The following is an 18,344-nucleotide window of genomic DNA, read 5'->3' as shown; positions in this document are numbered from 1 at the left end:
GAAAAATGCAGTTAAAGAAAAAGAAGGAGAGAAAATAAAGGACGTGTACTCGATTTTCCACAGGCTCGGGGACCTGGGCTGCTGTCACGTCCCTGGAGGCTCAGCGGGCTGGCTCTCCAGGCTGCCTGTCGTGGGGCTGAGGGGACTGGGGAGGATGTGCCAGCAAATGAGCCCCCCCGGGGACCTGCAGTGTCTGGTCCACTCGAAAAGGGACCACAATCTCAGATCCAGGCAGGCCCTCCTATAGCTCAACCAAGCCTAGTGCACCCAAAGGAGGGTGGATCCTCTGGGCTGCAAGAGCTTTGAAACGTCACCTGGTCTCCACATCTCCTGGAGTTGGGGTTCCCACCTCCAGCCTCCTGACTTTGTGTTGTACCAACTAGAGGACCCTCAGCACCGTCCCTCAGTGTGGCACTTAGACAAGGGTTGCGACGCGTCGGGGGGTGAGGGGAACAGGCAGAAAGGAAGGAGACAAAAGCCCTTGAGTGTTGGTTCTGGCACGTGCCCCTCCAAGGTACAACCCAGGAACACCACTTTCTTTCGCTAAGGCTCTGGTTGCCAGAGGGACCAGAGATGGGCACGAAGAAGCCCGCCGCCTTGTGGATGATTCCTGTAACAACAACTTGGCAACAGGTGCTTCTGGGCACTAGGATTCACAAAGGGCTGCAGGGCTTTAAAAACATAACACCTGCGCTCAAGAAATGTCCTAGGAGAGGTAATTGAAAAGAATTCAAAACAGGCCGGATTTGTCAGAAGACAATTTCAAGAGGTACACTGCACTCACACTGTTGCAAAAGAAGGAGAAAACAAAACCAAAAAAACATGAAAAGATGCTGAAGATCACCAATTACTTCAGAACTACAAATCAAAACAGCAACGAGGTATCATCTGACACCAGTCAGGATGGCCATCATGTAAACGTCTCCCTACAGTAAATTCCGGACAGGGCATGGAGAAAGCAAACCCTCCTCCACTGCTGGGAGGAATGCAACTGGTACAGCCACTGGGGAGTAAAGTTGGGAGGCTCCTTCAATAACAAAACATAGAGCTACCATCTGATCCCCCAATCCCACTTCTGGGCAAACACCCAGAGAAAACCATAGTCCGAAAACCTACCCGCACCCCAACGTGCATGGCAGCACTATATACGACAACCCAGACACCAAAGCAAGCAAAATGTCCACCGACAGATGACTGGATACAGAAGATGCGGTACATATCTACGATGGAATACTACTCAGCCTTAAAAAAGAAGGAAATACTGCCATGTGCAGCAACACAGGAGAACCTCGAGATGCTCTACGTGAAGTAAATCAGATGGACGTCGATAAATATCATGGGCTATGACTTACATATGGAATCTCAAAATTGATACAAATCAACTGATTCACAAAACAGCCACAGACTCAGAGACTTAGAAAACAAACTTATGCTTAGCAAACAGGAAAGATGGGGGAGAGGGATACATTAGGAGGTTGGCAGTAACATGTATACATGAACAAATACAATACCTACTCCACAAGGACCTACTCTACAACACAGGGGACTCTGTTCAACACTTTGTCACAGCCTATATAAGAAAAGGATCCTAAAAAGCAGAGACATATGCATATGTACGACTAAATCACAACGCTGTACACCTGCAAGGGGCACAACATGGTCCCTCAAGTTGCTTGAAAATGAAAGAAAAATGCAGTTAAAGAAAAAGAAGGAGAGAAAATAAAGGACGTGTACTCGATTTTCCACAGGCTCGGGGACCTGGGCTGCTGTCACGTCCCTGGAGGCTCAGCGGGCTGGCTCTCCAGGCTGCCTGTCGTGGGGCTGAGGGGACTGGGGAGGATGTGCCAGCAAATGAGCCCCCCCGGGGACCTGCAGTGTCTGGTCCACTCGAAAAGGGACCACAATCTCACATCCAGGCAGGCCCTCCTATAGCTCAACCAAGCCTAGTGCACCCAAAGGAGGGTGGATCCTCTGGGCTGCAAGAGCTTTGAAACGTCACCTGGTCTCCACATCTCCTGGCGTTGGGGTTCCCACCTCCAGCCTCCTGACTTTGTGCTGTACCAACTAGAGGACCCTCAGCACCGTCCCTCAGTGTGGCACTTTGACAAGGGTTGCGACGCGTCGGGGGGTGAGGGGAACAGGCAGAAAGGAAGGAGACAAAAGCCCTTGAGTGTTGGTTCTGGCACGTGCCCCTCCAGGTACAACCCAGGAACACCACTTTCTTTCGCTAAGGCTCTGGTTGCCAAAGGGACCAGAGATGGGCACGAAGAAGCCCGCCGCCTTGTGGATGATTCCTGTAACAACAACTTGGCAACAGGTGCTTCTGGGCACTAGGATTCACAAAGGGCTGCAGGGCTTTAAAAACATAACACCTGCGCTCAAGAAATGTCCTAGGAGAGGTAACTGAAAAGAATTCAAAACAGGCCGGATTTGTCAGAAGACAATTTCAAGAGGTACACTGCACTCACACTGTTGCAAAAGAAGGAGAAAACAAAACCAAAAAAACATGAAAAGATGCTGAAGATCACCAATTACTTCAGAACTGCAAATCAAAACAGCAACGAGGTATCATCTGACATCAGTCAGGATGGCCATCCTGTAAACGTCTCCCTACAATAAATTCCGGAGAGGGCATGGAGAAAGCAAACCCTCCTCCACTGCTGGGGGGAATGCAACTGGTACAGCCACTGGGGAGTACAGTTGGGAGGCTCCTTCAATAACAAAACATAGAGCTACCATCTGATCCCCCAATCCCACTTCTGGGCAAACACCCAGAGAAAACCATAGTTCGAAAACCTACCCGCACCCCAACGTGCATGGCAGCACTATATACGACAACCCAGACACCAAAGCAAGCAAAATGGCCACCGACAGATGACTGGATACAGAAGATGCGGTACATATCTACGATGGAATACTACTCAGCCTTAAAAAAGAAGGAAATACTGCCATGTGCAGCAACACAGAAGGACCTCGAGATGCTCTACGTGAAGTAAATCAGATGGACGTCGATAAATATCATGGGCTATGACTTACATATGGAATCTCAAAATTGATACAAATCAACTGATTCACAAAACAGCCACAGACTCAGAGACTTAGAAAACAAACTTATGCTTAGCAAACGGGAAAGATGGGGGAGAGGGTACATTAGGAGGTTGGCAGTAACATGTATACATGAACAAATACAATACCTACTCCACAAGGACCTACTCTACAACACAGGGGACTCTGTTCAACACTTTGTCACAGCCTATATAAGAAAAGGATCCTAAAAAGCAGAGACATATGCATATGTACGACTAAATCACAACGCTGTACACCTGCAAGGGGCACAACATGGTCCCTCAAGTCGCTTGAAAATGAAAGAAAAATGCAGTTAAAGAAAAAGAAGGAGAGAAAATAAAGGACGTGTACTCGATTTTCCACAGGCTCGGGGACCTGGGCTGCTGTCACGTCCCTGGAGGCTCAGCGGGCTGGCTCTCCCGGCTGCCTGTCGTGGGGCTGAGGGGACTGGGGAGGATGTGCCAGCAAATGAGCCCCCCCGGGGACCTGCAGTGTCTGGTCCACTCGAAAAGGGACCACAATCTCACATCCAGGCAGGCCCTCCTATAGCTCAACCAAGCCTAGTGCACCCAAAGGAGGGTGGATCCTCTGGGCTGCAAGAGCTTTGAAACGTCACCTGGTCTCCACATCTCCTGGCGTTGGGGTTCCCACCTCCAGCCTCCTGACTTTGTGCTGTACCAACTAGAGGACCCTCAGCACCGTCCCTCAGTGTGGCACTTTGACAAGGGTTGCGACGCGTCGGGGGGTGAGGGGAACAGGCAGAAAGGAAGGAGACAAAAGCCCTTGAGTGTTGGTTCTGGCACGTGCCCCTCCAAGGTACAACCCAGGAACACCACTTTCTTTCGCTAAGGCTCTGGTTGCCAAAGGGACCAGAGATGGGCACGAAGAAGCCCGCCGCCTTGTGGATGATTCCTGTAACAACAACTTGGCAACAGGTGCTTCTGGGCACTAGGATTCACAAAGGGCTGCAGGGCTTTAAAAACATAACACCTGCGCTCAAGAAATGTCCTAGGAGAGGTAACTGAAAAGAATTCAAAACAGGCCGGATTTGTCAGAAGACAATTTCAAGAGGTACACTGCACTCACACTGTTGCAAAAGAAGGAGAAAACAAAACCAAAAAAACATGAAAAGATGCTGAAGATCACCAATTACTTCAGAACTGCAAATCAAAACAGCAACGAGGTATCATCTGACACCAGTCAGGATGGCCATCATGTAAACGTCTCCCTACAATAAATTCCGGAGAGGGCATGGAGAAAGCAAACCCTCCTCCACTGCTGGGGGGAATGCAACTGGTACAGCCACTGGGGAGTACAGTTGGGAGGCTCCTTCAATAACAAAACATAGAGCTACCATCTGATCCCCCAATCCCACTTCTGGGCAAACACCCAGAGAAAACCATAGTCCGAAAACCTACCCGCACCCCAACGTGCATGGCAGCACTATATACGACAACCCAGACACCAAAGCAAGCAAAATGTCCACCGACAGATGACTGGATACAGAAGATGCGGTACATATCTACGATGGAATACTACTCAGCCTTAAAAAAGAAGGAAATACTGCCATGTGCAGCAACACAGGAGAACCTCGAGATGCTCTACGTGAAGTAAATCAGATGGACGTCGATAAATATCATGGGCTATGACTTACATATGGAATCTCAAAATTGATACAAATCAACTGATTCACAAAACAGCCACAGACTCAGAGACTTAGAAAACAAACTTATGCTTAGCAAACGGGAAAGATGGGGGAGAGGGATACATTAGGAGGTTGGCAGTAACATGTATACATGAACAAATACAATACCTACTCCACAAGGACCTACTCTACAACACAGGGGACTCTGTTCAACACTTTGTCACAGCCTATATAAGAAAAGGATCCTAAAAAGCAGAGACATATGCATATGTACGACTAAATCACAACGCTGTACACCTGCAAGGGGCACAACATGGTCCCTCAAGTTGCTTGAAAATGAAAGAAAAATGCAGTTAAAGAAAAAGAAGGAGAGAAAATAAAGGACGTGTACTCGATTTTCCACAGGCTCGGGGACCTGGGCTGCTGTCACGTCCCTGGAGGCTCAGCGGGCTGGCTCTCCAGGCTGCCTGTCGTGGGGCTGAGGGGACTGGGGAGGATGTGCCAGCAAATGAGCCCCCCCGGGGACCTGCAGTGTCTGGTCCACTCGAAAAGGGACCACAATCTCAGATCCAGGCAGGCCCTCCTATAGCTCAACCAAGCCTAGTGCACCCAAAGGAGGGTGGATCCTCTGGGCTGCAAGAGCTTTGAAACGTCACCTGGTCTCCACATCTCCTGGCGTTGGGGTTCCCACCTCCAGCCTCCTGACTTTGTGTTGTACCAACTAGAGGACCCTCAGCACCGTCCCTCAGTGTGGCACTTAGACAAGGGTTGCGACGCGTCGGGGGGTGAGGGGAACAGGCAGAAAGGAAGGAGACAAAAGCCCTTGAGTGTTGGTTCTGGCACGTGCCCCTCCAAGGTACAACCCAGGAACACCACTTTCTTTCGCTAAGGCTCTGGTTGCCAGAGGGACCAGAGATGGGCACGAAGAAGCCCGCCGCCTTGTGGATGATTCCTGTAACAACAACTTGGCAACAGGTGCTTCTGGGCACTAGGATTCACAAAGGGCTGCAGGGCTTTAAAAACATAACACCTGCGCTCAAGAAATGTCCTAGGAGAGGTAACTGAAAAGAATTCAAAACAGGCCGGATTTGTCAGAAGACAATTTCAAGAGGTACACTGCACTCACACTGTTGCAAAAGAAGGAGAAAACAAAACCAAAAAAACATGAAAAGATGCTGAAGATCACCAATTACTTCAGAACTGCAAATCAAAACAGCAACGAGGTATCATCTGACACCAGTCAGGATGGCCATCCTGTAAACGTCTCCCTACAATAAATTCCGGAGAGGGCATGGAGAAAGCAAACCCTCCTCCACTGCTGGGGGGAATGCAACTGGTACAGCCACTGGGGAGTACAGTTGGGAGGCTCCTTCAATAACAAAACATAGAGCTACCATCTGATCCCCCAATCCCACTTCTGGGCAAACACCCAGAGAAAACCATAGTTCGAAAACCTACCCGCACCCCAACGTGCATGGCAGCACTATATACGACAACCCAGACACCAAAGCAAGCAAAATGGCCACCGACAGATGACTGGATACAGAAGATGCGGTACATATCTACGATGGAATACTACTCAGCCTTAAAAAAGAAGGAAATACTGCCATGTGCAGCAACACAGGAGGACCTCGAGATGCTCTACGTGAAGTAAATCAGATGGACGTCGATAAATATCATGGGCTATGACTTACATATGGAATCTCAAAATTGATACAAATCAACTGATTCACAAAACAGCGACAGACTCAGAGACTTAGAAAACAAACTTATGCTTAGCAAACGGGAAAGATGGGGGAGAGGGTACATTAGGAGGTTGGCAGTAACATGTATACATGAACAAATACAATACCTACTCCACAAGGACCTACTCTACAACACAGGGGACTCTGTTCAACACTTTGTCACAGCCTATATAAGAAAAGGATCCTAAAAAGCAGAGACATATGCATATGTACGACTAAATCACAACGCTGTACACCTGCAAGGGGCACAACATGGTCCCTCAAGTTGCTTGAAAATGAAAGAAAAATGCAGTTAAAGAAAAAGAAGGAGAGAAAATAAAGGACGTGTACTCGATTTTCCACAGGCTCGGGGACCTGGGCTGCTGTCACGTCCCTGGAGGCTCAGCGGGCTGGCTCTCCAGGCTGCCTGTCGTGGGGCTGAGGGGACTGGGGAGGATGTGCCAGCAAATGAGCCCCCCCGGGGACCTGCAGTGTCTGGTCCACTCGAAAAGGGACCACAATCTCACATCCAGGCAGGCCCTCCTATAGCTCAACCAAGCCTAGTGCACCCAAAGGAGGGTGGATCCTCTGGGCTGCAAGAGCTTTGAAACGTCACCTGGTCTCCACATCTCCTGGCGTTGGGCTTCCCACCTCCAGCCTCCTGACTTTGTGCTGTACCAACTAGAGGACCCTCAGCACCGTCCCTCAGTGTGGCACTTTGACAAGGGTTGCGATGCGTCGGGGGGTGAGGGGAACAGGCAGAAAGGAAGGAGACAAAAGCCCTTGAGTGTTGGTTCTGGCACGTGCCCCTCCAGGTACAACCCAGGAACACCACTTTCTTTCGCTAAGGCTCTGGTTGCCAAAGGGACCAGAGATGGGCACGAAGAAGCCCGCCGCCTTGTGGATGATTCCTGTAACAACAACTTGGCAACAGGTGCTTCTGGGCACTAGGATTCACAAAGGGCTGCAGGGCTTTAAAAACATAACACCTGCGCTCAAGAAATGTCCTAGGAGAGGTAACTGAAAAGAATTCAAAACAGGCCGGATTTGTCAGAAGACAATTTCAAGAGGTACACTGCACTCACACTGTTGCAAAAGAAGGAGAAAACAAAACCAAAAAAACATGAAAAGATGCTGAAGATCACCAATTACTTCAGAACTGCAAATCAAAACAGCAACGAGGTATCATCTGACATCAGTCAGGATGGCCATCCTGTAAACGTCTCCCTACAATAAATTCCGGAGAGGGCATGGAGAAAGCAAACCCTCCTCCACTGCTGGGGGGAATGCAACTGGTACAGCCACTGGGGAGTACAGTTGGGAGGCTCCTTCAATAACAAAACATAGAGCTACCATCTGATCCCCCAATCCCACTTCTGGGCAAACACCCAGAGAAAACCATAGTTCGAAAACCTACCCGCACCCCAACGTGCATGGCAGCACTATATACGACAACCCAGACACCAAAGCAAGCAAAATGGCCACCGACAGATGACTGGATACAGAAGATGCGGTACATATCTACGATGGAATACTACTCAGCCTTAAAAAAGAAGGAAATACTGCCATGTGCAGCAACACAGAAGGACCTCGAGATGCTCTACGTGAAGTAAATCAGATGGACGTCGATAAATATCATGGGCTATGACTTACATATGGAATCTCAAAATTGATACAAATCAACTGATTCACAAAACAGCGACAGACTCAGAGACTTAGAAAACAAACTTATGCTTAGCAAACGGGAAAGATGGGGGAGAGGGTACATTAGGAGGTTGGCAGTAACATGTATACATGAACAAATACAATACCTACTCCACAAGGACCTACTCTACAACACAGGGGACTCTGTTCAACACTTTGTCACAGCCTATATAAGAAAAGGATCCTAAAAAGCAGAGACATATGCATATGTACGACTAAATCACAACGCTGTACACCTGCAAGGGGCACAACATGGTCCCTCAAGTCGCTTGAAAATGAAAGAAAAATGCAGTTAAAGAAAAAGAAGGAGAGAAAATAAAGGACGTGTACTCGATTTTCCACAGGCTCGGGGACCTGGGCTGCTGTCACGTCCCTGGAGGCTCAGCGGGCTGGCTCTCCCGGCTGCCTGTCGTGGGGCTGAGGGGACTGGGGAGGATGTGCCAGCAAATGAGCCCCCCCGGGGACCTGCAGTGTCTGGTCCACTCGAAAAGGGACCACAATCTCACATCCAGGCAGGCCCTCCTATAGCTCAACCAAGCCTAGTGCACCCAAAGGAGGGTGGATCCTCTGGGCTGCAAGAGCTTTGAAACGTCACCTGGTCTCCACATCTCCTGGCGTTGGGGTTCCCACCTCCAGCCTCCTGACTTTGTGCTGTACCAACTAGAGGACCCTCAGCACCGTCCCTCAGTGTGGCACTTTGACAAGGGTTGCGACGCGTCGGGGGGTGAGGGGAACAGGCAGAAAGGAAGGAGACAAAAGCCCTTGAGTGTTGGTTCTGGCACGTGCCCCTCCAAGGTACAACCCAGGAACACCACTTTCTTTCGCTAAGGCTCTGGTTGCCAAAGGGACCAGAGATGGGCACGAAGAAGCCCGCCGCCTTGTGGATGATTCCTGTAACAACAACTTGGCAACAGGTGCTTCTGGGCACTAGGATTCACAAAGGGCTGCAGGGCTTTAAAAACATAACACCTGCGCTCAAGAAATGTCCTAGGAGAGGTAACTGAAAAGAATTCAAAACAGTCCGGATTTGTCAGAAGACAATTTCAAGAGGTACACTGCACTCACACTGTTGCAAAAGAAGGAGAAAACAAAACCAAAAAAACATGAAAAGATGCTGAAGATCACCAATTACTTCAGAACTGCAAATCAAAACAGCAACGAGGTATCATCTGACACCAGTCAGGATGGCCATCCTGTAAACGTCTCCCTACAATAAATTCCGGAGAGGGCATGGAGAAAGCAAACCCTCCTCCACTGCTGGGGGGAATGCAACTGGTACAGCCACTGGGGAGTACAGTTGGGAGGCTCCTTCAATAACAAAACATAGAGCTACCATCTGATCCCCCAATCCCACTTCTGGGCAAACACCCAGAGAAAACCATAGTTCGAAAACCTACCCGCACCCCAACGTGCATGGCAGCACTATATACGACAACCCAGACACCAAAGCAAGCAAAATGTCCACCGACAGATGACTGGATACAGAAGATGCGGTACATATCTACGATGGAATACTACTCAGCCTTAAAAAAGAAGGAAATACTGCCATGTGCAGCAACACAGGAGGACCTCGAGATGCTCTACGTGAAGTAAATCAGATGGACGTCGATAAATATCATGGGCTATGACTTACATATGGAATCTCAAAATTGATACAAATCAACTGATTCACAAAACAGCGACAGACTCAGAGACTTAGAAAACAAACTTACGCTTAGCAAACAGGAAAGATGGGGGAGAGGGATACATTAGGAGGTTGGCAGTAACATGTATACATGAACAAATACAATACCTACTCCACAAGGACCTACTCTACAACACAGGGGACTCTGTTCAACACTTTGTCACAGCCTATATAAGAAAAGGATCCTAAAAAGCAGAGACATATGCATATGTACGACTAAATCACAACGCTGTACACCTGCAAGGGGCACAACATGGTCCCTCAAGTTGCTTGAAAATGAAAGAAAAATGCAGTTAAAGAAAAAGAAGGAGAGAAAATAAAGGACGTGTACTCGATTTTCCACAGGCTCGGGGACCTGGGCTGCTGTCACGTCCCTGGAGGCTCAGCGGGCTGGCTCTCCAGGCTGCCTGTCGTGGGGCTGAGGGGACTGGGGAGGATGTGCCAGCAAATGAGCCCCCCCGGGGACCTGCAGTGTCTGGTCCACTCGAAAAGGGACCACAATCTCAGATCCAGGCAGGCCCTCCTATAGCTCAACCAAGCCTAGTGCACCCAAAGGAGGGTGGATCCTCTGGGCTGCAAGAGCTTTGAAACGTCACCTGGTCTCCACATCTCCTGGCGTTGGGGTTCCCACCTCCAGCCTCCTGACTTTGTGCTGTACCAACTAGAGGACCCTCAGCACCGTCCCTCAGTGTGGCACTTTGACAAGGGTTGCGACGCGTCGGGGGGTGAGGGGAACAGGCAGAAAGGAAGGAGACAAAAGCCCTTGAGTGTTGGTTCTGGCACGTGCCCCTCCAGGTACAACCCAGGAACACCACTTTCTTTCGCTAAGGCTCTGGTTGCCAGAGGGACCAGAGATGGGCACGAAGAAGCCCGCCGCCTTGTGGATGATTCCTGTAACAACAACTTGGCAACAGGTGCTTCTGGGCACTAGGATTCACAAAGGGCTGCAGGGCTTTAAAAACATAACACCTGCGCTCAAGAAATGTCCTAGGAGAGGTAACTGAAAAGAATTCAAAACAGGCCGGATTTGTCAGAAGACAATTTCAAGAGGTACACTGCACTCACACTGTTGCAAAAGAAGGAGAAAACAAAACCAAAAAAACATGAAAAGATGCTGAAGATCACCAATTACTTCAGAACTGCAAATCAAAACAGCAACGAGGTATCATCTGACACCAGTCAGGATGGCCATCATGTAAACGTCTCCCTACAGTAAATTCCGGACAGGGCATGGAGAAAGCAAACCCTCCTCCACTGCTGGGGGGAATGCAACTGGTACAGCCACTGGGGAGTACAGTTGGCAGGCTCCTTCAATAACAAAACATAGAGCTACCATCTGATCCCCCAATCCCACTTCTGGGCAAACACCCAGAGAAAACCATAGTTCGAAAACCTACCCGCACCCCAACGTGCATGGCAGCACTATATACGACAACCCAGACACCAAAGCAAGCAAAATGGCCACCGACAGATGACTGGATACAGAAGATGCGGTACATATCTACGATGGAATACTACTCAGCCTTAAAAACGAAGGAAATACTGCCATGTGCAGCAACACAGAAGGACCTCGAGACAATCTAACTAAGTGAAATCAAGTCGGAAGGAGTCTGACAAATATCATGGGATATGACATATGTGGAATCTAAAATGTGGTACAAGTGAACTGATTCACAAAACAGTGACAAACTCACAGAGATCAACAAATATCATAGGATATCACTTAGGTGTGGATTAAAAGAAAACAGCACGATACAAATGAACTTATTTGGAGAACACAAACAGAGTCACAGACGAGAAAGCCAACTTGTGGAATTTCCCTGGTGACCCAGTAGTTAAGAATCCGCCTTCCAATGCACGGGACGTTGTTTTGATCCCTGGATGGCGATCTAAGATCCCACACCCGAGGGGCCACTAAGCCCCCGAGCCGTAACTAAGACCCAATGCAGCCATATAATAAATAATTAATTAATTAAAAAAAAGAAGAAAGCCAACTCGTGCTTGCTGGGGATGGGTCAGGAAGAAACATGCAGGTGAGGGATAAATTAGGAGTTTGGGATTTAAGTATACACACAACTGTTTATAAAATAATCTATACGTTTGATTTCTACCCAGAGTTGAAATGTTGAGAGATGTTTTAAAAAAATAATAGGGATTCCCTGGTGGCGCAGTGGTTGAGAATCTGCCTGCCAATGCAGGGGACACGGGTTCGAGCTCTGGTCTGGGAAGATCCCACATGCCGCGGAGCAACTAGGCCCGTGAGCCACAACTACTGAGCCTGCAGGTCTGGAGCTTGTGCTCCGCAACAAGAGAGGCCGCGACAGTGAGAGGCCCGCGCACCGCGACAAAGAGTGGCCGCCGCTTGCCGCAACTAGAGAAAGCCCTCAGACAGAAACGAAGACCCAACACAGCCAAAAGTAAATAAATAAATAAATAAATTTAAAGATATTTTTTAAAAATAATAATAAAGTGTCTTCCATTGTTAAAAAAATAATCTACAGGGACCTACTAATATACAGCACAAGGAACTCTACTCAATATTCTGTAATTAATCACTTATATGGCAAAAGAATCTGAAAAAGAATGGATACTTATATATACATAACTGAATCATTTAGATGTACAACTGAAACTAACACAACAGTATAAATCAACTATACTCCAGTATAAAATTTTTTTTAATTAAAGAAAAAAAAAGGAATAAGCTGATTTTTTCTTGCAACACAGCCTGGCCCCTACATGCTTTGGATGACCATCAGAAGTGGTCAGAGAATGAATCCCTTATCTTTAACACCATTTTACTACTGGACCTGTTTCGTAAACGGTCCCCAAAATGGGGAAAGTCCCGTATGTACAGGACTTTATAAAACTTTATCAAGATTAAGGTCTGAGGGATTCTTGTTGTGTGTGTTTAGTTTCTATTTCCAGGTTTCCCCCTAAAGGTGTGAAGCCAGACCTTCTCACGGATCCCCTTTCAACCGCCCAGTAGCCGACAGCACATCGAGCCTCATTTTCAGTCCCCCATTTCTTCCCCTTCACCATCTCCTTCAGCCCCAGGCCCCACACCTTACCCTGTCAAATCAGAAACCTCAAAATCAGTACCCCCGGGGCTTTCCCCAATGGGGCTCTGATCAGGTTCAAATTTAGCCTGCGCTTTTGCCCCACCAGGCTTTTACCCGCTCCAGGAAAACAGAGGAATTACTAGAGTGCGTGTTCCCTTCTCACTGGGGAACCTAGAAACCTGTAAGGAGCGATTTGGCAGGTTCTCAGAGAACCCTGAAAAGCTTAGGGACAAATTTATCAGGCTGGGATTAACACTCTCCCTGACCTGGCAGGACATCATAGTTATTCTGGCCCACTGTTGCCCCCGGATGAAAAGGAGCATATACTGAAAATGGCCAAAAAACACACAGACGGCCTACTGGCCACCAATCTACACCACCAAAGTTATCAAGTGAGTGGTAACACAATCCCAGATCACACCCACACTGGGACTATGAGGATCGTGTAGGCCAGGCTAAGATGAAACATTATATTATTTGTTTATCAGAAGGAGTGAAAAGGTATATAGTGAAAACTGTAAATTATAAAGTCCAGGAAGTTACACAGATCCATCGACAGACGAATGCATAAAGAAGGTGTGGTACATGGGAATTCCCTGGCTGTCCAGGCGTTAGGAGTCTGCGCTCTCACTACCAAGGCCACAGGTTCAATCCCTGGTCAGGAACTAAGATCCCACAAGCCTAGTGGGCAAAGAAAAAACAAAAAAAAAAGATTGGTGCATAGATACAATGGAAAATTATTCAGACATAAAAAAGAATGAAATAATGCATTTGCACCAACATGGATGGACCTAGAGATTAACATTCTAAGTGAAATAAGTCAGAAAGAGAAAGACAAACATCATATGACATCACTCATACGTGGACTCTAATTTTTTAAAGTGATACAAATAAACTTATTTGCAAAACAGAAACAGACTCACAGTCCGAATGCAGACTTGCGATTCCCTGGGGTGGGGTGTAAATGTGGAGGGGAGGGATAAATTAGGAGTTGGGATTAACATACGCACACTACTGGAACTTCCCTGGCAGTCCAGTGGTTAAGACTCCACGCTCCCATTGCAGCGGGCACGGGTTCCATCCCTGGCTGGGGAACTAAGATACCCACGGTGCGAAAAAATAAAACAACAGGAAAACCATGAACATACTACTGTATATAGATATCAACAAGGACCTACTACTGTATAGCACAGGGAACTCTACTCAATATTCGGTAGTAACCAATATGACAAAAGAATCTGCAAAAGAATGAATATATGTTTATGTATTACCGAATCACTTCTCTGTACACCTGAAACTAACACAACACTGTAAGTAAAAAAAAAAAAAAATTAAAAAAAAAAAGTTACACAGAAAAAAGGTAAAAGCAGTGTTCCTGAGCTGGGTTTCAGAGGCATTCAGGAAGTACATCAATACAGACCCTGAGTCTGTAGAAGGGACACCACTACTGGCCATGCATTTGATCACGCAGTCCGCTCCTGATAGCAAGAGAAAATTTCAAAAGCTTGAGGCTGGGTCCCAAATCCCGTTGTCAACCTTGGTAGAGGAGGCCTTCAAGGTCTATAATAACCAAGACTTAATACGGGAGGCCTATCAGGATGGGAAGCTAATCAAGAAATCGCAGCTTTTGGCTACTCTGATTTACCTGCCACATTGAGGGGACCCTAGACGGCTGAGAAGACCAGACAAACAGCCGAGAAGCCACCTGGACTAAAACCAGTGTGTCTTTTGTCTGAAGGAGGAGCACTGGAAGGGGGGATGTCCTAGCGCCCTCCTGTGGGACACCAAAAAAACACCCCCGACCCACCCCAGTTCCTTGCAAAGCTCTCGGATAAGAGATTCCCACATACCGACTGACCCAAGCGCCTGCCTGGCTCCAGATCTCACTAGATCCATTCTCATTACTCCGGCGGAGCCTTGGGTCACCCCCGACATGGCCAGTAGGAAAAACTGAATTTCCTGTAGACACTGGAGCCACCTACTCTGTTCTGCCTTGGCTGGCTGGTCCCCTCTCCAACCCTGACTGTAATGCGACGGAAGTTGATGGACAGCCAAAGGTAAGGCGATTTACATCTCCCTTTGCCTACCGAATCAGGCCCATTATTATTACTCAAGGCTTTTTGTATATGCCAGAATGCCCTGTCCTCCTCCTCAGGAGGAGCTAGTACATTCTTAGAACAGGATGAAGTCCAAGAAGGTAAAAAATTCAAACAGAAAATGCATCTATTAGTAGCTCCAGATGACCCATCTGCTACTCATCAAAATACTCCTCAAAACATTCCCCCCAAAATTAGACAACAGGTAAATCCTGTAGTGTGGGATGCCTCGGTGTTAGGAAAGACAAAACATGTTCCCCTGATAAAGATAAGATTAAGGCCCGGGGAAAAATACCCCTGGAAGAGACAATATTCTTTACAGCCTAAAGCCCTGAGGGGGATCCAACCACTGCTCATCAAATTCCTAAAACATGGACCCATTAGGCCCTACCAATCCCCTTGCAACACCCCAGTTCTCCCTGTTCAGAAGCCTAATGGGGAATACTGGCTTATGTAAGACTTACGAGCAGTAAATGAGGCAATCATCCCTATTCACCCAGTGGTGCCAAACCCATTCACCCTCCTCACTCAAGTGCCAGGGAGCACTCGATATTTCTGTTGTGGACCTCAAAGATGCATTTTTCTATATTCGCCTACATCCAGACTCTCAATACCTTTTTTGCCTTTAAATGGAGGGCCCCTGACACCCTGGAGGCTACCCAATATACTTGGACAGTGCTTCCACAGGGTTTTTGGGATAGCACCCCTCTTTTTGGAAATGGGTTGGCATGGGAACTGAGAACTAAGCCTTGAAAAGGGAACTCTGCCACAATATATTGATGATTTATTAATAAGTAGTGAGACAAAACAAGATTCAGATCAAAATACCGTTAAGGTCCCAAATCTTCTGGTAAAAAGGGGATATAAAGTCTCCCCAAACTTGGCTCACATCTCACAGCAACAGGTTCAGTGTTTAGGATTTGTTTTAACCCCAGAGGCACGAGCCCTGGGCATAGACTGAAGAATAGCAATTAGTGCATTACCATCTCCAACCACAAAGAGGCAACTCCAAGGCTTTCTCAGGACGGCTGGGTTCTGTCATATCTGAATTCCAAATTATGGCGTTAGAGCCAAACCCCTATATAAGGCTCTAGATAATCAGTTCCCTAACCAGGCATAGAACCCATACCCCCTGTAGTGGAAGCACAGAGTCTTAACCACTGGACCACCAGGGAAGTCCCTATAAGGCTCTAAAGGGAAAAGAAAGGGAACTCCTTCACCAGAATAGGGACCACCAATGGGACTTTGAGACTCTAAAGGCTGAGTTAAACAGAACACTAGCACTGGGACTTCCAAATTTGAACAAGCCCTTTACCGTATATGCTCATGAGAAGTCAGGGATAGCGCTAGGAGTCCTGACCCAAAAGCTGGCATCAGATGTGGGACCAGATCAGAGACCAGCGGCTTACTTTTCAAAACATCTGGACTCAATAACCCTGGGATGGCCCAGCTACCTGCGGGCAATATCAGCCACAGGCCACTTAGTTAATGAGGCTTCCAAGCTCAACCTGGGACAACACTTATAGATGTATTAACCCCTCGTCAAGTACAATCTGTGCTGGACGTCAAAGGACATCACTGGTTGACTGGAGGAAGACTGACAAGATATCAGGCTCTCCTCATGGACACCCTTGACATACAGGTGTGCCAAACCCTGAACCCGGCAACACTACTTCCAGTTGTCGAGAGTAGAGATTTACTGCATCACTGTATAGAGATCATAGAACAAACTTACTCCAGCAGGTCTGATCTTCTAGATGAACCTCTTGACAGCCCTGAGGTCAAATGGTTTACTGACGGGAGCAGTGTTATAGAGATGGGAACTCGGAAGGCAGGGTATGCCATAGTTGGTCTAGATGAAGTCACAGAAACCAAGGCCTTGCCACCACAGACATCGGCCCACAATGCTGAGCTAACTGCATTAACAAGAGCTTTGCAGGAGTTCTCTGGTGGCCTAGTGGTTAGGATTCCAGGCTTTCACTGCTGTGGCCCGGGTTCAGTATCTGGTTGGGCAACTGAGATCCCACACAGCCAAAAAAAAATAAAAGAGAGAAAGAGATTCTTATAACATCATATGATCTAAATTACCAACAACAGTTTGCCGTCCTCCCCTAGTTGAACAGGTAGTAGCAACAGCTATGTCCTTCATGGACTATCAAATCTTAACCACGGCGAGACAGACATTCCAGCCTGCACCCCTGAAGGGTTTGTTTTCCTCTGTAGACATCCAAACCATCATATGTTAGAAAATTATGGCCAGACCCTGTCCTTTTCCAACCAAGGTATGGCCTATAACTGCACTGATAATGTCCATTTCATAGGAGAGTGCACTATAAGGACTATAGGGCTAAGAGGGATTGTGATCTATAACAGGACCACTCTAGGTCACCACCAAACCCAGAGAGCACTAGGAATGATCTTAGCAGGGGCAGGGCTGGCCATAGGACTGGCAGCTCCATGGGGAGGCTTCCCTTATCATGAAGCAACACTGAGAAATCTCACCAGACAGCTTGGTTATGTGATAAAACAGACAGGACACGCCTTAACAGGACTTAAGACCTCTCGTTACTTTGGTTAATGCAGCTCTTGATAATCATCTAGCTCTTGATTACCTTCTGACAGAACAAGGCAGAATCTGTACTTCCTGCTGCACCTAAATCAGTGTCACAGGACAGACAGAAGTTAATAGTAAAGAAATATACACCCAAGCAGAATGGCTTCACAATTTTGGCAGGGGTGATACCGCCTCCGTCGTCTGGTCAGCAGTTAGGGAAGCCCTCCCAAAGTTAACCTGATTCCTTCCCTTTCTAGGCTCTCTTGTGGCTATTACTGTTCTTCTCCTTTTTGGCCCTTGTCTGTTTAAGCTTTTGGTTAAGTTTGTGTTTTCTAGGCTTCAACAGTTTCAAGGAAGGCTCATGATGGCTCAAGGATTTCAACCCACTCCAGCCAAGGGTAACCCAGGTCCCTAAAACAGTCAGCAAGGGACTTCTATACCTATAGAGTAGGTTAGGATCTGCAGCCCCTGTCCAGCAGGAAGACATTTCAGAAGAAGAAGACCTCCGGTCCCTTAATCCTTAAAAATAAAGGGTGTAGAATCCCTCAGGGGGGAATGAGACAGGCTGGGACCTGAGACCCTTTGCTGCAGTGCTTACACCTGGACAAACATCTCCTGGAGCAACAGAATACAAGAAACTCTAAGGGAGTAAAAATAACCACACACACCTGCAACTGGGGCAAATTATGAGCAAGACGCAAAAAAACCAAAAACCCAACTGCCACTTCTGAGGTGTTGGGAGCAAAAGCAGGGGACTACTCAGGATTCCTGCCCACGACACCACCAAGAGGGTGGGCAGACCACCTAAG

Source organism: Tursiops truncatus, chromosome 10, assembly GCF_011762595.2.
Source record: "Tursiops truncatus isolate mTurTru1 chromosome 10, mTurTru1.mat.Y, whole genome shotgun sequence".
NCBI lineage: Eukaryota > Metazoa > Chordata > Mammalia > Artiodactyla > Delphinidae > Tursiops > Tursiops truncatus.
The sequence above is the reverse complement of the archived record's forward strand: the minus strand, read 5'-3'. Positions refer to the sequence as shown.